This window comes from Amblyomma mixtum, chromosome 1 (genome assembly GCF_055824585.1).
Source record: "Amblyomma mixtum isolate Tamu chromosome 1, ASM5582458v1, whole genome shotgun sequence".
Taxonomy (NCBI): Eukaryota; Metazoa; Arthropoda; class Arachnida; order Ixodida; family Ixodidae; genus Amblyomma; species Amblyomma mixtum.
Window position 1 is genome coordinate 80,722,889 of NC_143012.1, and position 23,076 is coordinate 80,745,964.

The following is a 23,076-nucleotide window of genomic DNA, read 5'->3' on the forward strand; positions in this document are numbered from 1 at the left end:
TGCGTTCTTGATGTTCTGGTTAATAAAATATAATACAGTGCATAGGCTGCACGAATAGTGTATAGGAATTGGTAGAACGAAATATATAGATGTGTACAGTGCAGCAATACAGTCTCAGAATTGGTAGTACAAAAAATATAGATGGTCGTAGTTATACAGTGTTATGCGGTCTTGAAGTGTTGTCAACAATTGTAGCGGTTGATTCGGGAAGGTGATTACACTGAACAGCTGTGCGCGGAAGGAATGAGGGGAATATGGTAGTGGTTTTGCATAATGGCGTTCCGACTTTGTCACTGTGATTTAGCCTTGATGAAATGTAATCGGGAGGGGAGATCGGTTTGTCGCGAAAAGAAGGATAATGAAATAACGTGTGGGAAAGTGAAAGAAGGCTCTAAGGCGAGATAGATGCTAAAGATGGCAGGCTAAGATTTCATTTCATTGCAGAAATGCTGACAGTTAGGTTATAATTACAAACACTAAAACGAGCAGAATGGCTTTGTACCATTTATAATCAGTAAGCTAGGTTTTCTTCAAAGACATACCAAACTGCTGCAGCACTCTCGATCTTTGAGCGGACCTATGACTTATGTAACTGTTGTTTCTCTACCAGGTTTTGGATACCCCTGCATGGGATTAGCATTGATAGTTACGTATGAAGTGTTGACGGACCAAATGAGGTTGCTAGTAATACGAATACCAAGATATTTGTATACGAACAAGGATCCAGAGGGACATTACTGATGTGGTAGGAAGGTAGCTGGCTAGAAGTGCTTGACACAAGTAAAAATTTACATTTTTTGGTGTTTAATTCCATTGAACATCATCAGCACCAAATAGAGATAGCGTTAAGGTCTGCTTCAAGGGAAGATATGTCATTGTCAAATAATATTTTTCTGAAGGTCACACAATCATCTGCTATTAGCTGAATGTCAGAGGAAATGCAACAGGGTATATCAATAATGTAAATTAAGAAAGGAGAGGGCCAAGCACCGACCCTTGAGGTGCGCCGGACTGTACTCTATTTGGCTGCGAGTTTGAGTCATTAGCAGGAACAGAATGCGAATGGTTAAAAAGAAAGCGCTCGAGTCAACCAATCAGTTTGGGATTATTGTTAAGTCGACGTAACTTAAACATTAGAAGGTTAAGGCACACTTATTAAAGGCTTTCGAAAAATCTATAAATATACAGTCGACAACTGAAGTGCGGTAAAGTACGACGTTTAGCTCATACGTAAATGATACTTGTGTTTGAAATAAATTTGTCTTGTGGAAGCCATGTTGCGACGGTGAAAAAAAAAGTGAATTAGTTTCGAGAAAGCTAGGTAGAGAAAGCTATATAAACCCGTTGACAGATATCAGTAGGGAAATGATGTTGTTAAAGCACACCCCTTCGCACTCACTGGACTCTAAAGTAGAGAATGCGCTATTATGTATGGTATACGGGTGTTGACGTGACTTTCTGGCGGCAGATCCCGCCATATACAGCTCATCTCCGCCATGCCATCGGCCCAAACGTTTCGTTGCATATGCTATTAATAGGCACTCTGTCTCATCGCAACTCGAGAGACTGAAAAAGCAGCGTGGCCTTCATCTCCATAAGCCCATTTACGTATGGGACACAACGAAGGGCCCTGCTATTGATATTCGATTGTCTGTCCTGCTCTTGATGCCGTCATTCTATACCAGAAAACTTCCTAACCTCATCTATTCTGAGCCTCCACCCCGCATTTCGCATGCAAGGATATGATCCCCGCATGAAAAAATTCAGGGGGCACATTGACTGTCTAAAGTGCGTAAAGGCGAAAGCGTTTTCCGCACCACTTTGTCGGCCTCGATGGCACTGGATGACGTCACAACTGGATGACGTCACACATAATTAATGACTAATTATTAAGTAATTTCAGATTACTAACTAATGGCTTATTACTGATTAATGACTAAATACTACTTAACTGCTAATTAATGACGCTCGAGCTTCGCCTTTAGGAGTGAAACGCGACAGCGTGTTGTAGCGCCGCCATGGAATCCACGGAACGCCACCACCCGTTCGGCGTGATGCCTCGCCCTTTGAACGCAACGCTTTTTGAGGAAAGGAAATGGCGCAGTAATTCTCTGTAATCTCGATGGACACCTGAACCGCACCGTACGGGAAGGAAGTGGAGTGAAAGAAGAAAGAGGGGCCGTAATGAAGAAAAAGAAAGTTGTATCTGAGGAAAGGAAATTGTGCAGTAACTGTCTCACATATCTCGGTGGACACCCGTCAAATGCGTGACACCTCTGCTGAGTGCAGTGGGGTCGTGCGGGGACCCTGGGGCGTGCCCCGAATTCCTGTTGTAATAAAGTTTTCTCTCTCTCTCTCTGCTGACAAGCCTCTGCTGACAACCTTCTGTCGACAACGATGAGGCATTAAAGGCTTTCGCCTTAAAAGAGCTGTGACGCATGCACGATGGGCAGTCTTTAGTCGCGGAGGTCCCGTCCCCCGTCCCCTAGGCCTGCGTGCCAGGGACGGGGAGTAGGGGGCCTCCTACATCGGCGGAAATAAAAGTTGTTGGCCTCTTGTGTAGAGCAATACCTCGCAGAAAGAGGACTCTCATTCTCGACCGAGAAATCGGAACTGCTGAGAGTCTGGAGAGGCAAGCAAAACCGGACCGTCCCAACCAACGAGGACCTAAAACTCAACGTCTACATAGAAGGGACGCCCATACCCGAAAAGACAACAATAAGAATTTTGGGCATGTGGGTTCAATCCAACCAGCGCAGTACTCACACTTTTACCCTACTGAAAGCAACAACGCTACAAGTCGCACGCATGATCACCCGCATCACCAACAGGCGACATGGCATGCGTGAAGAAGACACACTAAAACTAGTCAGAAGCCTAGTAGTTAGTCGAATCACGTACAGCCTACCCTACCAGTGCCTCAACAAAAATAAAATACAACAAGCGGATGCCCTGCTACGCAAAGCGTATAAGACAGCGCTCCGACTACCACTCAACACGTCTACAGAAAAACTCATGGCCCTGGGATTACACAACACCTTTGAGGAGCTACGAGAGGCGCAGCTTGAGTCGCAAAAACTCAGGCTGTTGCAAACAACGACAGGAAGAGCGCTCCTGCAGAGGCTCGGATACCGCGAGCAGATGCGAGAAATGTCGAGGACGGAAACGATCCCCGACGAGCTTCGCAAGACCCTCAAGGTAGCGCCAATACCAAAAAACATGGATCCCAACCTCCATCGAGGCAGAAGAGAAGCGAGGGCCGAATTCATCGAGAAAACATACGCTCCTCAAGCCACGACCGTGTATACAGACGCGTCCTGGAGAGGAGGAGATACCAAAATTGCTGTAGCGGCGGTGGTCGATTCGTCTTTACGCGAAATGACCAGCGCGTCTCTCCGAGGCTGCACAGCTGCAGAGTCCGAGGAAGTAGCCGTTGCTCTAGCGGTGGCGGAGGGCTATAGAACCGGGCGGTCACTAACAATACTTACGGACTCTCAAACAGCCTGCCGAAATTACATGAATGGCAGGATAGGTCGTCACGCGCTCCGTATACTCCTCGCAGCGAGTGACAGAATTAAAAACCGGGAAGAACAAAACGACAAGATCCGACACAAAATTGTGTGGGCACCGGTGCACACGGGGGTGGCAGGGAACCGAGAGGCCGACAGGATAGCTCGAGGATACATTACTTTCCGAGCTTCCGACGAGACCGCGGAACTCGCGCCAGCACCCAGGGAATACTCGGCCATACTACAAAACTATAGAGGCAGAATAATGCGATATCCCCCACCGCACAAATCTCTCAGCAGAGAGGAAGCTGTCACTTGGAGACAATTACAAACAGGCTCTTTCCCAAACCTACATATACAAAACAAAATGCACCCTACGATATACACGAACAAATGTCCCTGGTGCGACGAAAAACCTACACTATACCACATCACATGGGCCTGCCAAAACATAGACGTGGTCCCCAAAATACAAAACCCGAGTGCGGAGCAGTGGGAGACTCTGCTGTCCAGCGACCGCTGCGAAGACCAACAAGATCTGGTACAGCGAGCTCAACGGGCGGCAGTGGCCAGCGGAGCCCTGGACTGAGGGCAACCGACCACTGAGTAGAGGCGGACGACTTCGACAGAGAAGACTCCTGGGGGTAGAACCAAGACGTCTCTGAAGATGCCCCCAAACCGCAGGAAAAACCATTAGTGTAAATAAAGTTTTCCCTTCCCTTCCCCTATCAATCAATCAATCAATCAATCAATCAATCAATCAATCAATCAATCAATCAATCAATCAATCAATCAATCAATCAATCAATCAATCAATCAATCAATCAATCAATCAATCAATCAATCAATCAATCAATCAATGTAGTGCAGCTGTGGATGGCTGCTTATTAGGGTCGTGCTTTCGCACAGACAATGAGGCGACGCTGAGTGCAATGGTCCTGAGTGTCGGCGAGAGAACTCGAACTACAATGGAGTTGAAATCGTAGGAGCATACCTCGTTGTACAGCGCTGATTATCGAGAGTGGCTTTGGAAGAGCAGTTCAGGTGTCCTATTGGTGGCGAACTGAGTATTGTTCTCCGGAACAAGGTAGTTTTTCGTTGGACCCTGGGTGAAGGACAGTGTTGTTGTTGTTGTTCACCTCATGGGATGGCGCATACCCACAGAGGGGGATCGGCCAAGAAGAGGGGTGCATAGAGAGTTTTTGAGATTTTTTGCTTGTTTGTTTAGTTTTGTTTTCTGGGGAAAAATAAATAGATAAATTAAGTAATAAATAGAAATAGCAGAATGCTGGGGAAAAGAATCTTTATGAGAAAGCAGAAAGACTAAAAAGAAACAGGGCAAGCATAACGCACGCAGGAGCTGGACTCAGCAAGATCTCTAGCAGAGGGAGTTGATTAAGAAATAAATGAATGAAAATAATAATAATAGTAACGGTGGATAGAAAAAAAATGTAATGATGTGTAAAAAATTAAATAAATAAATAAAGAATAAAATATTAGCAAGGTAACCGTTTAGATTCCAGTAAAAAATTTTGAATGGCGGTAAAAACAGACCTGTGGCTGTAACCGAGAATGGTGGCCCCAAATGACAATATGATCGGGCTGCTCAAACTAAGGCCAAGCTGTTGCAGTGGTTGCTCTAAATATCGACGTCTCATCATGGTGAAGCGTCGACAAAACAACAAAAAATGGTCTATTGATTCTTGTTCACCACAGAATGCGCAGACGGGAGAAAGCGCCAAACCAGACCTGTGCAAATAAAAATTTAAGGGGGGGATCCGGCAGCGCAGCCTAGTTAGAGAGACTTCAAGCTGTCGCGAATGGCATGATTTCCTGCTCCACGGATACTGAAGATGCAGGAAATCATCAGATCTTAAAATTGATCCTGATGTCATGCCTAACAAAATGCTTCTCCGAAACCTCGCTGCTGTGATGTACGCTGTAGCCGGGAGAATAGGTAGCACGGGGCCATTGAGGGACGCTTTTGCCAGGCTATCAGCCACTTCATTGACTGTCACACTGCTATGACCCGGTACACATATCATATGTAAAAGGCTCAAATGGGGAGGAAGTAATGATAAGAAGGAGTTGAGGATTGGAGAATCCATAGCTGAGGCAAGGGACAAGCACAAAGAAAAGGAGTCAGTAATGACAGCCACTGCGGAGAAAGAAGGGTCTAGTTTCCGAAGAGCAAGCACCACCGCCAGAAACTCCGCTTGGAAAATTGGGGTGAAATCCGGAAGACGCACAGAAAAAGACCAATCCAGAAGCGGGCAATATATTCCCACTCCTGCCTTTTCATCACATTGGGAGGCGTCAGTAGCAATCATGATGGAAACAGGTAGGCTTTTTAAATGGTCTTCTAATAATCCATTTAAAATGCTTGATGGTAAATGCTTTGCATTCTTCGGGAAAATGTCATCATAGACAATTTTCACGGCAGGCCTACTCTTCTGTGTCGGAAGTATGTCAGACAGGAGTACATTTAACGGGTGAAGTAAAGATTGTACCAGTACTACCTGCGGTGTATGAAATCGAGGCCAGTGGATTCCAAAAAAGAAGGTCGGCTGGCAACAAAACACAGACGAGGAACGGTGGAAACTTGAGTCATATATCCTGAGGTACGTCTGAACAGTGAGAAATTTAAATCTAGATACTAAAGGTGGAATTCGAGCTTCAAGGTAAAGCACGTCGTTAGCTACAAATTTAGGGAGGCCAAGACACAACCGTAGAGCTTCCCGCTCTAAAAGAACAAGCGGGCGAATTTTGTAAGCAGCTGAACCAGAAAACAGCACTGATCCAAATTCTAACATTGGTCGGACGTACATAACATAAATCATTAAAAGTGCATCTCTCCGCATTCCAGACAGGGGATTGCTTAATCTACGCAACATGCCCACAGCACGAGTGCCTTTCGCTGCAACATGGTCAATGTGAGAGCGCCATGTGAGCTTGTCGTCATAAATGACACCAAGATATTTTAAAGGACAGTGCCGGAACACGCTCAAAATCTTCTTCTTCGCCGTCGAGCATATTTAGAAACTGGGAGTCAATGATGTCCCACTGAATATGAGAGCCAGCTAAACCTCCCGACTGTGATATCTCTGGGTAGTAAAAGTGTTACCCAAGGCAACAGGTAAATAAGAAAAAAGACACAGTGGAACCAGAGGTGGTTCAAGCAAATCACATCAAAAGTGGTGTAGCTGTGGGCTGCGTCTTGTACTTATCCCTTCCGGCCCTAGTGTGGTCAGAGGAGACCACAACACAAATGTTTCACTGCAGCATCGGTACCAGACGTAAATACTAATGAATATTATCAGAATAGTCCATCCGGGATCTCTGTTGTTATCAGCAACATTGTTCTGGCGTTCCCACATGATTCTCACTATGTTATGTGGTCTAAGGAAGAAGAAGCAGCAGCATGATAGTGCGGAGGAGAAGTAGTGTGGGTATGTGCCATCTCTTTAAAGGCCAACGTTAACCAACCTTTGTGAGTCTTGTGGCAAAATTGAGTCCATAGAACACCTTTTCCTCTCCTGCCGGCTAGCTGCTCCCTGTAGAATTTACTTGGAGATCCCCCTCGCTCGGCTTGGGCTTCCTCTATCTATTCCGATTCTCCTATCCTTCGGGGCAAGCGCCAAGGGATGTGCACTGAAACCAGTGTGCGATTATATTCACGATTATACAATTTCGTCTGGGAGATTCCTTTGCTGGTATTTGAATTTACTACTTTTCCTGTTCCGTATTTTTTGTCTTGTACAAATTCTAGCTCTACGTCCCAAGATTATCAAAATACTCCATTCCTTGTACATATGTGCGTTTGTATTCGCTATGCACCCAGGCCAATCCCCCGCCGTGGGTATGTGCCATTAAGCCTGAGGACACCATAATCATCATCATAATTTCTTTCAAAGGCTAACAACAACAACAACAACGTCGTATGTAGCAAAACTTTTGCAAAACAAGGTGTAGCAAATCTTTTGAAGAGCAAGCTTCACTGCAGGACCCCAGGTCAAGATGCAGGCACAAGAGATAATTTGCCATTTAATGATTTCGTCTACTGAACCGCTGGTTTGAAAGAAGGCACATGCCGGATGCATCGTGCCTCGTGCAAGCTATGGACTTAGATCTGCTGGGCTTCGCGACGAGCGTGACTGAAGCTTTTCATTAAGCTCGATACTAGAGGGCGCTACATGTTTGTGGAATGCTTTGATTTTGTCCACAATGAACTCAAACCCACTAACATGGAGCATCACTCTACCATCCCTTTAATTGGTTGCATAGTTATTAGCCCCAGTACAATTGGCCCCGATTGAAATTCGCGCACTGTGACGTCACGATCATTTCGACCAATTGAAAAGCGCGACATTTCTGTCAGCTCCTGCTTACAACGATGCGGCATTAAAGGGTACCGCCTTAATAGCAGAATCAAAGCTTAGCGCATTACAGGGATTTGTACCGACGACCTATGTTCTTCAAAATCATAATTTTTTAGGTATTCAGATGTGCATTACGACCCCGCTACTTGAGTTAGGACATTCGAAGTGCTGTTAAACAATTTTAAGGCGAAAGCCTTTAATGTCTCATCGTTGTAAGCAGCAGTTGTCGACAGAGAATGTCACGCTTTTCAGTTGGTCGAAACGGTCGTGACGTCACAGTGCGCCAATTTCAAACGGGGCCAATTGTACTTTGGCTAGTAACCATGCAAATAATTGAAGGGACCATATAGTGATGCTCCAAGTAAGTGGGACTGAGCTTAGTTAATTGCTTAATTACCCAATTAGCCTAATTAAGTTATCTAGTCAGGCCATATAAATAAATAAAACCTAGTAAGAAATTGGTCGACCTCGGGAATCGAACCCCGGTCTTCGGAGTGCGAGACGAGCATGCTATCCACTCCGCCTATCCACTCCGCGACTAAGGCTATGAGAGACGCCGTAGTGGAGGGCTCCGGAAATTTCGACCACCTGGGGTTGTTTAACGTGCACTGACATCGCACAGTACATGGGCCTCGAATTTCTCCTCCAAAGAAATTCAGCCGCCGCGGCCGGGATCGAACCCGCGTCTTTTGGGACAGCAGCCGAGCACCATAGCCACTGAGCCACCGCGGCGGCTGAAAGGCATCGCGCCTAACGGGTGGTGGCGTTCCGTGGACTCCCTGGCAGCGCTAAAACACGCTGTCGCGTTCCACTCCTAAAGGCGAAGCTTAAGCTTAAGCTTAATTAGCAGTTAATTAGTATTCAGGCATTAATCAGTAATTAACCATTAATTAGTGATTTGTCATCACTTCGTAATTAGTACTCAATTACATGTGACGCCACCAGTGCCACAGAAGCACTGAAAGTGGTGCGGAAAACGCTTTCGCCTCTACGCACTTTAGACAGTCAAAGTGCCGCCTGAATTTTTTCTTCTGCGGCTGAATTTCGATGGAGGCAAAATGCTAGAGGCCCGTGTACTGTGCGATGTCAGCGCACGTTAAAGAACCCCAGGTGGTCGAAATTTCCGGAGCCCTTCACTACGGTGTCCCTCATAGCCTGAGTCGCTTTGGGACGTTAAACCTCAATAAACCAAACCAAACCTTCTTATGCTGTACACGTTGTCATCAAAATTCTTTGCGCAAAAAAAAAAAAAAAACTCACCAAGAAGAGAGAACACACAGACACAGGCACTGTGTCTGTGTGTTCTCTGTTCTTGGTCAAGCTAACGCTTGATAATGAGCATGTGGTAATCTTTTGTCCGTTCTCCACTGCGCGACAAAATGACAACTGTCAGTGCCGCGCGCCGATAGGAGGAGTTGCAACAGAGCCATGAAAACGAAACGCTACCAGAGCAATGCTAGTACAGCCCCGTCGTCCAACTGATTCTGAGATCCTAGAAGCTTATGCAAAGGACATACAGTCATGTAATAGTTAGTTGTAAATTTTCGCGGCACTAACAGTGACAGCATTGCTAAACACTGACTGTTTAACGCATGCAGCGAAGCACGAGAAGGAAAGCAAAGAATTATATAAAAGATACCGACCGCGGCGGTTGAATTTCTTTGGAGGAGAAATTCTAGAGGCCCGTACACTGTGCGATGCCAGTGCACGTTAAAGAACCCCAGGTGGTCGAAATTTCCGGAGCCCTCCACTACGGCGTCTCTCATAGCCTTAGTCGCTTTGGGACGTTGAACCCCATAAACCAACCAACCGAAATAGAAGTTAACATTTATGGGTTTATCTGCCAATATCCTCATGAGATAAAGGGAGACTAATTGAAAACTGCTGAAGGTTATGCTCTTGCCACACGCAGTGTGTCTTTCTTTGCGATGCGTTTTCTCTTGCTGGACTGGAGTACCCGGGTTTGAACCCGGTTGGGGCAGCCGTGTTTAAATGGAGGCGAAAAGCAAAAAATTACCGACGATTACGTCACTTCCTCATGCTAAATTTGAGCGTAGCACATCAATATTAGCTGTTTGGTTTATTGGTTTGGTGAATTGCGGTTTAACGTCCGAAAGAAACTCAGGCTTTGATGGACGCCCTATGAAGGGCTCCTCAAATTTCGACCACCTTCCTCAAGAACCACTCCATTAACAGTTCTTGATTGTCATGAAGGAAGCTTCGCGATCGGAAAATTGATGGATATTTGCTCGACTTGCTGCAGCATTTCGAGAGGTTGTCGCAGCCGTGGGATGCGTCACGAGGGAAAGGAACGGGATGTTCTGCCGAATAAGTGGTAAGAAATTCCTGTTTGCCTTTATATGTATATTAATGTCCTCACCCACCCTGCCACCCTGGCAGGTGTCATTTATTGTTTGATCGCGAGAGTTCGCTCACCATTGTCAGCGCTAACGCATGCAGCCCACATCACTCTCTGATCACCTGACGAACATGCGTCCACTGATTCAGGAAGCCAGTTATGCGCACTTCCTTTCCTTCAAATGATCGGAGTGTAAAATGTTGTCAACGTCAACGCCAATGAACACAATGAACGTCGACGTCCTATGGCTTCAGCGCCGCGTTTCTGGCACAACGTTGTCTATGCCAACGCATGCAGCGCACACCTGTCACTACCGCTACATAGCTTAGAGCACGATAGAGGTGTACGCTGTTCCAAGACGGCATGTGCCTCCCCTCTGACTAAGGTGTGCACCGAGATGTGTGAAACAGATACTGCGCCATTTCCTTTCCTGAAAAACCAATATACCAATTTTACCCTCTGCTTTCCAAGCCCCCGCTCCATTAGTTTCGCAGCTTAAAGCGCAAGTAAGGTGTCCACTGCTGGTTAGAACGGACAACGGCTACGGCACGGCGACGGCAACGCCGCGAGACGCAGAAACGTGCGCCAAACAGCTTCGCTCTTAAACGAAGGCCACATATCGAACTTTGTATTTCTGGTGTCTGCCGGCAGATAATGTTTTAGAGCGCTGTCCTTTGGCGCCCGTTTCTATGTCTCGCGGCGTCGCCGTCGCCGTTGTTTGTTGAAACGAGCAGTGGACACCTTAGTCGGGCTTTAAGCTGCGAAACCGATGGAGCGGGAGCTTGGCAAGCAAAGGCGCATAACTGCCCTCTTGGAGCACTTGACACCTGAATCGTGCTTTAAGCCATGTGGCGGTAGTGACAGATGTGCGCCGCATGGGTTGGTATTGAGAACGTTGTGCCATTTTAAGGAAAGCAAGTGCACATAACTGGCTCCCTGGGTCAGTGGACGCCTCAGTCGCACTTATATGCATATGGGGTGATGAGAGAGAGAGAGAGAGAGAGAGAGAGAGAGAGAGAATGTGGGTTGTACGCATTGGGAACGTCGTGCCAGAAACGCAGCGCGCGCTGAAGCCACAAGCCGTGGGCGTTCATTTTGTCCATCGGCGTTGGTGTTGACTACGTTTTACGCCTCATCTTAAGGAAAGGAACTGCGCATAACAAGCCGCGTTTACATGAATGCGACAGAAGTCGACTCCAGTTCGCTTTTCGATTGAAAGTGCAAAAACGTCGATGAAGAGAATAGAGGGCGAGTCGCGCCTTTCCTTCTCAAAACCTGCTCTTTCCCTCAAAAAGTGGTCTGGAGTCGACTTTTGTCGCATTCATGTAAACGCGGCTACTGGCTCCCTGAGGGACGCCTGAATCGCGCCCATAGGATGGATGGATGGATGGAAAACTTTATTAAGCAAGTGAGTTTGGACCGTACAAGGTCTCAGGGCCACCGCACAGCCCTCACATTACGCGCATGTGTCCAGGCCACGTAGGGCCATGGCACTGGCACCCCGGTTCACACAGCGAAGTTGCGCGTCCGGGTCCTGCGACGCAAGGAGGGCCTCCCATTCCTCCCATGTACCGATGGCGGGCTGTCCCTGCGGGGGAGGATCGGCAGGGCAGCCGAAGAGGATGTGGTCCAGGGTGGCGTGCGGTTCTCCGCAGAGAGTGCACTCTGGGGAAACATGGCGGAAGTGGGATAGAAGCTGAGGGGTAGGAAGAGTTCGGGTCTGGAGTCGCCTCCAGAGGATTTGTTGGGAGTGGGATAGGCGGGGGTGGGGAGGGGGATAGAGTCGACGGGCAAGGCGTGCTTGTTGAGTTAGTTCTGAGAACGTGTGTGCCCGCTCCCTCGAGAAATCCCGGCTGGGGTCGCCATTTGCCCGGCAAATAAGTCCTCGGGCTATGTTATCGGCGGCCTCATTTCCGGGATTGCCAGAGTGAGCCGGCACCCACACGAGCTCAATAGCCCATAGGTACGTGAGGTGGTGAAAGAGAGACGTACATTGACAACGTTGTGCCAGAAACGCGATGTTGAAGCCATAGGCCGTCGGCGTTCATTGTGACTGGATGTGGATGGATGGATGGAAAGAACTTTATTAAACAAACACACAAACAAAAAAAATCTTCCAGGGTGGTCCCCTGCTGTTCCAGGAGTCCACGGGCTTGTGCTTCACGGGATACCCGATCCACCAGCCATTTCTGGCCGGCGGGCTGAGCGGTCCGTAAAGCAGTGGGATTGGGGATTGTGTTATAGGCGTTGGCGCTGACGTTTTACACTCCAATCATTTTAAGGAAAGGAAGAGCGCATAACTGGTTCTCTGGGTTAGCGGACGCCCGAGGCGGCCCTCCTGGCCCAGCGCCAACGCCTCTCCCTAACTTCCGCAGGCCGCTCTATCCTCGAACGACTTCGCATCGCTCCCTTCCGTCCGCCATCCTCGGTGGTCAGTCTCCCACCTGCCATCAGGGCCAACATCAAGACTCTCCCTCTCCCCCGCAACATGCATCCAACTCATCATCAAGATCGCAAAGAAGCTCGGGCCGCGTCACTTCAGCAGCGATATGCTGGCCGACTTGACGTGCTTTACACAGACGCGGCAGACCATCCTACTCGGACTGCTGCAACAGCGGTTGCCACAGATGAGAACATGACTCTCCATGCCTCCTGCTCCGTACACACTTCACATATCACTACAGCGGAGGAAGTAGCTATTGCTCTCGCGCTCTCCACTTCTAAAGCTAGAGTAGTCATAAGTGACTCACACCGCGCCATTCTTAATTTTACTCATGGCCGTATTTCAGTCGAAGCGTTTCGCATACTCGTATCAAATCCTCCTAAACACCTGACCCTACTGATATGGGTTCCAGCCCACATGGGTCTGAAGGGTAATAAGGGAGCACATGAGCTAGCTCGAGGGCTCACTTTCCGAGCAGCTTATCACCCCGCCCCCAACATGCCCGCCTTGGTCAGGAAGGACACCATAATCACTTCACGCGATCTGCTCCAGCACTATCGTCTTTCTCGCTAACTCTATCCAGGTCCGCACCAAGAACTTACAAAAACGGAGGCCGTCACATGGCGCCAACTCCAGACGGACACTTTCCCCAATCCCAAAAGATTCCATAATATATTCCCTGAACGGTATATGCCGATGTGCAAACACTGACTGCAATATCCCAGCAGACCTCCTTCATATGGTCTCGACTTGTCCACGACAACACATGCCAACACCCACACAACATACCTGGGAGGCTCGTCTACGCAGCTCTACCCAACGAACGCTCATCGGTCTCGCTCTAGAGGCTGCCAGCTTCCAAGGAGTCTTGGCCGACCCCTAAATCTGGGCCTTCGGCCCCTTGACTGTTTTAATAAATGTTTACCAACCCGAATCGCGCTTATAGGAAGGTGGTGGTGAAAAACATTTATTCTCTAATAGTTTTGTTTGTACAGAGAGGTGACTGGGGTAGGGCCCTATTGGCCCTTTCTTCACAATACTAGATTTAGCCCCTATCCCGGGGCCCCACGGGGAAGCAGCTCCGCCCAACGTCGACGCCGCCTGCGTCCATTGAACCAAGGCCTTTTAAGGCGGAAGCCTTTAATGCCTCATCGTTGTAAGCAGGGGTTGTCGACAGAAATGTCACGCTTTTCAGTTGGTCGAAATGGTCGTGACGTCACAGTGCACGAATTTCAAACGGGGCCAATTGTACTTTGGCTACTAACCATGCAACCAATTAAAGGGATCGTATAGTGATGCTCCAAGTAAGTGGTACTGAGTTTAGTTAACTGCTTACTTAACCAATTAGCCCAATTAACCTTTCTGGTCAGACCAGATAAATAAATAAAACCGAGTAGGAAATTGGTCGAGCTCGGGAATCGAATCCCGGTCTCCGGAGTGCGAGGAGGAGGAGGAGGAAAACTTTTATTCCTATTTACAGTGAGAGGTCGATGGGGCGAGCCGCAAGGGCCCGCCCCTTACAAACACTAGGAGAGATCCCTAGTCCGGGATCCCTGTAGCTTCCGCAGCGGCCGGGGCTCTAGCTACCAATGCCTGTTGGGCATGGAGTTCGGAGCAGCAGCGCAGGGCAGCTTCCCAGTCCTCTCGAGTGGGGTGGAGGTGGGGTGTGTAGGCAGGATTGGAAGGGCATGCCCACACCATGTGGTAGGTGTCCGAAAACTCCTCCTCACAGTGTGGGCACGCGCCCGAGAAAGAAGAATTGAAGTGCTTAAAGGGGCTGCGAAACACTGCTTGGGGGGATACCGGCTATACTTCAGGTGGATTCTTTGTGTCACACAGATGCTGACTTAAAAAGAATTACAGGAATCGATGCACAGGAACGGGAGTTATTCAGTGAAGAAATTTGAAAATACAAGCAAACAAAACGCTGCCCTCAACTCGATTTTGGCGGGGCTTCCCACTCCTATTTCACTCTCCCAATGACGGCACCTGGCGCAACCAATCAAAACAGCCAGCAAGAGCACGTCGCGGAAGTTTGTACTCCATGATTGCCTGCTCTCTCTAACTCGTTCTTGCTGAGACTATCAGCGTCGTTTCCATGCCAGAATTCGTATGAGGTGTCCACGGCTCCCCGAGGTAAAGAGGAGCGGGCATCACAGACATTCAGAAAAAGAACAAAAGGATCTATCCTCCTCCGGATAGATCGCTTAGCTCGGCTGAGGCCTATGACTGGAGAAGACTCCAAGCTAGAAACTTCGCATCCCCGCTCTAGAGGAGCTGGACAGGAGGTGACACGAGGGAGGATGCGGAGGTGTGCGAGTTCTGCGGGCATACCGCTACACTCGAACACATACTATGGAGATGCCCCAGTGCCCCAGGATATGGCAGAATCAATAATGCAGAGGAATGGGAGACCATACTCAGAAATGCCGACCTTAGCATACAACGATACGCTACCCGCCTGGCAGCAGAAGCTGCGCGACTATACCGTTGCTAGTCTTCCAGCTGCGACGCTGCCCCTCCCCGGACGCCTGCGTGCGGACCCGGAGGGGCACGGGTCTTCTTCTGGCGGAAATAAAGTTTCTTCACTCACTCACTTCCATGCCAGAGCTCCCCTGGTGGTGTATTTTTATTTTACTTGCTTTGCAGGGCTTATCTAAGACAAAACAAGTTGTTTTTGTTGATCTAATATAAAATGCAGACAGGTGACAAAATGTGTCTCTATTTATTCTCTCAATTTGCAGTATATTTACTGTTTGTCCGATCATCAAGCTCGCGCCAAGTGATGTCATATCCGCTGCTGAAAACCCGCCACTGTGTGGCGACACCATCAGAACCGTGAAGTTGTTTTTGGGAGGACATTAAAATAATAAAAAACGGAATATACGCGGTATTACCGACGCTAATAGCACCATTATAACTCACTGTATGCAATCAACAGGCAAAACAGTAAACTAAGATTGTGTTTCTGGGCCCCTTTAAGTACTGCCGGGCACAGTACAGTATTGGTATAGAGGCGGAGAAGCCAGCGCTCCTCCACCCTGGTGAGGCCTTTACAGGGAGGGGGATAGAGACCATGAAAATTTTGATAAAGAGAGGTGATCTCTTTAAAGGTGATGGCCGGATTGAAATTGAATTCCGGATCAGGCTGCGGATGAGGCGACGCCCGGTGAGTAAGCGCGCGGGCGGCAGCGTGGGCTGCCTCGTTCCCCTCAAGACCCGCATGAGCCGGAGCCCACACGATGGTACGATGGGTCGGAAACCCTGTGTATTCGCATGCGTGGAGAATTTTGAAAGCACGGTCTGGAATATACCCTTGCTCAATATTGCGGCAGGCGCCCCTGGAGTCCGTAATAATGACTCGGGACTCTGGATCTGCGGCGGCCAGTGCAATGGCGATCTCTTCCGCAAATGTAATGTTTGGGGCACGGAAAGTAAGGCCCTGAACTGTAGTGTTTTGGTGGATGACGGCCGCCGTGTACCAACCCCCATGGTGTGGGCCGGCCGCATCCACATAGAAGACACCTGGCTTATGGCCATATTGTTGAGAAATAGCCTCCGCCCGCGCGAGACGGCGACCATCATGGGTGTCTGCAGTCATGTTCTTCGGAAGGGGTTGCACCTGGAGTGCAAAGCGCCAGGCTTCAGGGATGCGGACCCGTTCTTCTGTATGCGTTGCGTAGGATATGTGTAAGCGGTCAGAAGGCGGCTCCCCGCAGGTGTTTTGCTTAGGCGCAAGTATTGATTGTTAAGATGAGCTTCTCGTAACTCCCCAAAGGTGTTGGTCATCCCCAGACCGAGGAGACGCTTGTTGGACGTCGTTATGGGGAGGTCGAGCGCTCTCTTATAAATCTTGCGGAGAACTATTTCTAAGGCATTCTCATCGCATTTGCGTAGGTGGAGGTAGGGAGCCGAATATAAAATCCGGCTGGTCACGAATGCATTGGCCAGCCGCAGGGCATCTTTGCATCGTAGTCCCCCCCTTTTATTGGACACCCGGCGGAGCATCCGACCCACCTGGTCCCCCGCCTTACGTAGCTTGTTTAGGGTAGTGTCTATCTTGCGCCTATGATAAATGAAAAGCCCCAGTACCCGGATCTCCTCGTTTCAGGTATCGGTCCGCTAAGTAGGGAAAGGGCAATTTCGGTTGCGCACTTTGAGTTGGGGCGTATGTGCACAAATTCAGATTTGCTCGGGGAGCATTCAAGACCACAGCGACGAGCGTATTCGTCCACAATAGCTGCCGCTTGTTGCAGGTTGGTCTCGATGTCTCCAACCGATTGTTGTGTTGCCCAGAGGGTGATGTCGTCCGCATACAGAGCGTGCTGCACACCGGCGACCTCTGCCAGCTGGGTAGGGAGCTTCATCATGGCCAGATTAAATAGTAATGGCGAGAGGACAGCTCCTTGTGGGGTCCCTCGTGTGCCAAGTTGATATGGGCCATATTCTGTGTCTTGCAGCCGGATATAGGATTGGCGATCTGTAAGGAATTGTTTGATATAATTGAAGTATTGCGCCCACAGTCTGTTTGCGAGAAATGGGATAGGATGATCTCGTGGGTCACATTGTCGAAAGCCCCCCGCAGGTCAAGTGCGACGACTACTTTATCATTGCTGGGGTGCTCGACGGGGTCGAGAATCTCCTTGTGAAGTTGCAACAGGACATCTTGTGCGGACCGGTGTGGGCGGAAACCGTACATGGTGTCTGCGAAAATGTTTTGCTGTTCCAGGAAAGCCGACAATCTGTCGCGGACCATAGTCTCCATCAGCTTCCCCACACACGAAGTGAGGGAGATGGGCCGGAGGTTGTCGGTGTTAATGGCTTTACCTGGCTTGGGAATGAAAGTTACTAGTGCCGTTTTCCAATCTATGGGGAGTGGTGTGCCTCCAATCCAGACAGTGTTGAAGTAATCGAGGAGAGTTTCGTAGGCGGGATCTGGGAGGTTGGCAATAAGCTTTACCGTCACCTTGTCCCGGCCTGGTGCTGTACCTCGCTTCATTTTAGCCAGGGCTGCTTTTAGGTCATGTAGCTGGAACGGTTGATCCAAATCCGCGTTCTCGGAACCTGCATACGAGTACGCCTGACCACGGGGATCCTGGTGTATACTCAAATATTTGTCGCGGAGCGCATTGGCCAGTTTGGCCGTGTCTCCAGTGAAGTTACGTATAGCCCTTTGAAGCTGTTTTTGTGTCTCAGTACGGGTTTGTGCCGGATCAATAAGGGCGCGGAAGAGGCGCCACGTACTCCGACTCGACATTTGCCGAGCTGCCGTGTTGCATCGGTGCACCCAATTGGAGTCGGCGAGTTGGGCCGCGTATTGTGCCGCCTGTTGGGTGATATCCGCGATGCGAATTTTGAGTTTCCGATTGTGTTTTTGACGACGCCAGCGGCGGACTAGGCTGTGTCGTGCCTCCCAGAGGTGGAGGAGGTGGTTATCCACCGCCGGGCTCGCCTCTGAGAGTTCAACATTTTGCTCGACTGATTTCAAGTGGGATACTAGGTGTTGGGACCACGTTGAGTATCCTTCGTCCATTATCGATTGAGGATTGGTGTAGCTGCTCCTAAATTTGGTCCAGTCGGGTAGTTTTGCATTGGCCTGTGGTCTTGTGAGTGGCTTGGTATGGATTGTAGTGGTAATTATGCAGTGGTCGCTACCGAGGGATTCCACGGTGTTCCTCCAATCTGCATAGCGAATATTTTTCGTAAAGGTAAGGTCCGGACACGTAACGCGTGTAACGGAGTTACCTATACGAGTGGGTTGCGCGGGATCCGTGTGAAGAGTAAGGCCCAGTGTGGAAACAAGCTCCGCCAACTTGCGTCCGCGTTTCTCTTCACGTGTGTACCCCCATAAGGTGCTGGGATCATTAAAGTCCCCAACGATTATGAGGGGATCCCGATTCGCGACCTTCAAAGCTCGGCTGAAGACATCTGCGAATGTAACATTTGGTAGCTTTGGGGGACAGTAAATGTTGAGTATGTGCAATGGGGGGTCCTGTTTACGTAGCGGAAGGATCGTCACCATTACATAGGAGAAATTAGCGCTAAGATCCAGGTCAACCTGGGAGGCCGTGTAATTTTTATGTACGCAGAGGCAGCTCTGCGCATCCTGCTGGTACACCGTGTAACTGGCAAGGGTGGTGCCATTTCCTGGCTCCTGAAGGGCCACCACAGCAGGTAATTCTGGGAAAGTTGTAAGGAAAAGGCGTAGATGGGCTCGCTTTGTGCGTGCCTTGAATCCGCGACAGTTCCACTGTACAATTTGAATAGGGATCGAATTGCTTCGCGGATGCTTCCTATTTCTAGGGGCGCCCGCCATGATCAAGGGTAGAGTTGTGAGTTTGGAGAGAGGAGGCTTGAGAGCCAGTGGCTCCAAAGAGAGGAGCGTTCTCTATACTGGGATTGGCACAGGAGACCTCCTCTTATTCTCCGGCGATTCGACGCCTAGACGCTTTGAGCTGCCGGCCTGCGAAGGTTTTGAGCGGGCCAGCGCGCTTGGGAGCGCGGGTGAGTTGAGCGAACTGAGCGGTTATGAGGTTTGGGATAGATGCCGCAAGGTGGCTAATTTTGTTGAGTGCCGCCGTAAGTGTGGCATTGATTTGCGTTTCCAACGCGGATATTCTGTTGTTAACTTGAGTTTCGAGCGCGCTCACTCTCGCCTCGAGTGCCGTGAGGGCATGCGCAGCCTGTCCTGAAGTGGTTGCGTCGCTTTCCATTGCCTCTGCTGCGGGTGAGGCAGAGGTGTGGTTGGGGGAGACGAGCACGATACCACTCCGCCATGCCAGCTCGATGGTTTGGAATGAACAAAGGCGCGTCTAGTGAATACGGTGTCTTCGTTCACTCCCATCTTCCTCCCTTCCCGTTACGGCAACGTTCAGGTGTCCAGCGAGATATACGAGAGAGATACATTTCCTTTCCTCAAAAACCAATTTACCGACGAGCAAGGCGTAGAACCGACCGGGCCTTGCAAGACGCTTTCGCGTTCCGCTCTTAGAGGCGAAGCTTAACATCTTAACCGCACATTATGTGACACAAGCAGCAACACCGCGCTTAAGGCTTTCGCCTCACCGCACATTAGGTCAACAAAGTGCCCCCCCCCCCCCCCCTGAATTTTTGGGTCTTTAGGTCGCAACAAACAGGGCCGCCTCCCAGTCCTCTCTGGTGGGGTTGGGGGGAATAGATGGGTTTGATTGACACGCCCAGACCATGTGGAAGGTGTGAGCCAGCTCTCCACAGAACTGACACGCGCCATCAAAGGATGTGTTGAAATATTTAAGCATCGCATGGTACAGTACAGTGTTAGAATTTTGATGAGGAAGCACTCGTCAGCGCAATCCAGTCCTTTATAAGGGGCCGGGTAGCGCCGGTGCTCCTCCTTGCAGTAATCGGCGACTTGTTTGAATGTAAGGGCCAGATTGTCTGATTGGGAGTACCCTTCCAAGGACAGGGAGATAGCCCGGGGAGAGAGTGCGCGGACGGCCTGATCGGCCTGATCGTTTCCCTGGAGTCCCTGGTGACCGGGGGCCCAAATCAGGTTGCGTGGAGTTGGATCTTCCCATCCGCAGCTATATTGCAGTATGTGTCAGGCAAGCGGGGGCGCCCATCCAAGCTCATAGTTCCGACAGGCCCCTCGTGAGTTGGTGATGATGCGTTTCGACTTGGAGAGAGAGAAAGAAATTTTAATGAGGGAAAGGTGGAGAGGTCGGCCGGTGGTAACAGGGCCCTGGCCTGCTACTTCACACAGGGGAAAGGGAAGAGGAGGAAAAGGAAAGTGCGAATGAAGGCTGATGATGGCATAATACAATGAGTTTCTCGGGTGATGTCTACACACACACACACACACACACACACACACACACACACACACACACACACACACACACACACGCACGCACACGCACACGCACACGCACACGCACACACACACACACACACACACACACACACACACACACACACCACACTGGCTGGCACTCGCAGCGCGGTTAGTACACGCACATAAAACTCGTAAAACTGGTGTCTGCAACACAAAAACCGACACATGTCATTAACCATGTAGGTTGTGCACAGGCAGTCACAGACGAGTATCCAGGCCTGTTTCACACAAAAAGTTGAGCAGGGCCTTTATCACACGCCACCAATCAGAACGTCTCGTCCTGGCGCCCAGAAGAGTTTCCTCAGAGAGAGGGCGAGAGTCCAGTTGTTTCACGGTCGCCTCCAATGTTTTTCTTGCAGCAGTATAGTTCGGGCACTCGCAAAGAAGGTGTCCAATAGTCTCTGGAGTGTGTCACTGTGCGCAATTTGGGTTGCTTTCGATGCCGATCTTGTGAAGATAGTGTTTGGTGTAGGCAACGCCAAGCCGTAGCCGGTGGAGTAAAGTCCCATGACGTCGCACCACCATAGATGGCAAATGTAATCGTGAGCCAGCGTCAAGCTTACAGACGCGGTCCTGTTGATGACTCGAATCATGCCAGTGCGACTGCATTGCCGCTTGCATTAAATGCGCCAACAAGGCTCCAATGTCTGATCTAGAAAAGGCTATCTCAATGAAAGCACCATCACTATGTGCCATCCGAGCCTCGGCGTCAGCACGCTCGTTTCCCGCTATCCCGCAATGGCTCGGTATCCATTGAAACTTTATATGGCCGCGGTGGAAAGCTTCGGCTCACAAAAGCACAATCTGTTGAACCAGCTGCTCGCATGCCGTTGGTTTTAGATAAGTTTGTACGACCTGCAATGCCGATCTCGAGTCGCAGAATATAGTCCATTGGTGCGCTGGCTGGTGACCAATATAAAGGACGGCTTCTCGTATGGCTGCCAATTCGGTTGCCGTAGAGGTCGTTTTGTGCATGAGCCTGAAACGGTGACATGAGGCATTTCCTGGCACTATCACCGCTGCAGCTGAAGAAGTGGTCGTCACGGATCCGTCCACGAAAACATGCTGGGTGTTAGTATACATAGATGTAATGTATGACAGCGCCAGCTGTTTCAGTCCGACTGTTGGAATGTGCGTCTTCTTTGTTATCCCTGGGATTGTTGTCCGTATAGATGGTTTTGGTACTGCCCAAAGTGGCACCTCCGCAATCTGGTGTGGCGCGTAGTTCGAAGGCACCGCATTGCGCTGCATCCAAAGGGCTCTGGAAAAGGTTGCATCTGGATGCACCGCACTAATGTTGGTCAGGGGGTGATGACGATGCCTGGTCAGATGCCGCAAATGCACACGAAGTGGCTCCTGTTGAAAATAAATTCGTGCTGGGCAGGCGCGGGCCTCATAAAATGTGCCCCATGTAGAAGTTTTACATGGCAAACCCAAGCATACTCTTAAAGCACGAGCCTGCGCGCTTTCAGTGAGATCCACAGCAATGGCAATCTCCACCGCGTGAGTTGCGCTGTAGGCTTTGCAAGTGAGCCCGTTAACTGTGTTTGTGTTGTCCACGACTGCGGCCGCGTACCACCCCCCGTGGTGTGGTCCGGCAACGTCCACGTAATACACGTGTTGTTGGTTACCACTGTATCGCGCCAAAGCTTCCGCGCGCGCCTGGTGACGACGTCTATGGTCTTTTCTGGACATGTTCTGGGGAAGGGGTCGGACCCGTAAGGCGTGTCTCCAGGGTTTTGGCACACTCTCCCTTTCCTGCAGTGTGGTAGTCGTGTTTGATGTGTAGCCGGTGCAAGAGGCGGCGATCGGCCGTGGCCTGTGCAAGAACCCTGTATTGATTGACTAGGTGGGCTTCTCGAAGGTTTATGGTACGTGGGGTGGTGAGAGAGAAATGTGGGCGGCATGCGTTAGCGCTCACAACGATGAGCGAACTCTCGCGATCAACCATTAACTGCCACCTGCCAGGGTGCCAGGGTGGGCGGGGACTTTAATGCAGATATAAAGACAAACAGGAATTTTTTACCACTTATCAGGGAGGAGATCCCGTTCGTCTCGCTCGTAACGCCTCCCACGGCTGCGACAACCTCGCGAAATACTTGCACAGACCTCGTATTTGAGAACTAGGCATTGGAGCAGCAAGTCGACCATATATCCATCTACTTCTCCAACCACAAAGCTTCCTTCATTACAATCAAGAACTGTTAGTAGAGTGTTTCTTGAAGGAGGAAAATGTGTGAAAAATAAGTTGTCTGTAATTCAGAATACCTTTCTTGCTTGAATTCTTTGCCTTAATCTATCGAAAAGCTGAAACAGCTGATGAGCCGCGGTCAAATTTCGCATTAGGAAAAGAAGTAATCGTCGGGAATTTTTAAGGCGGAAGCCTTTAATGTCTCATCGTTGTAAGCAGCAGTTGTCGACAGAAAATGTCACGCTTTTCAATTGGTGGAAACGGTCGTGACGTCACAATGCGCGAATTTCAAACGGGGCCAATTGTACTTTGGCTAGTAACC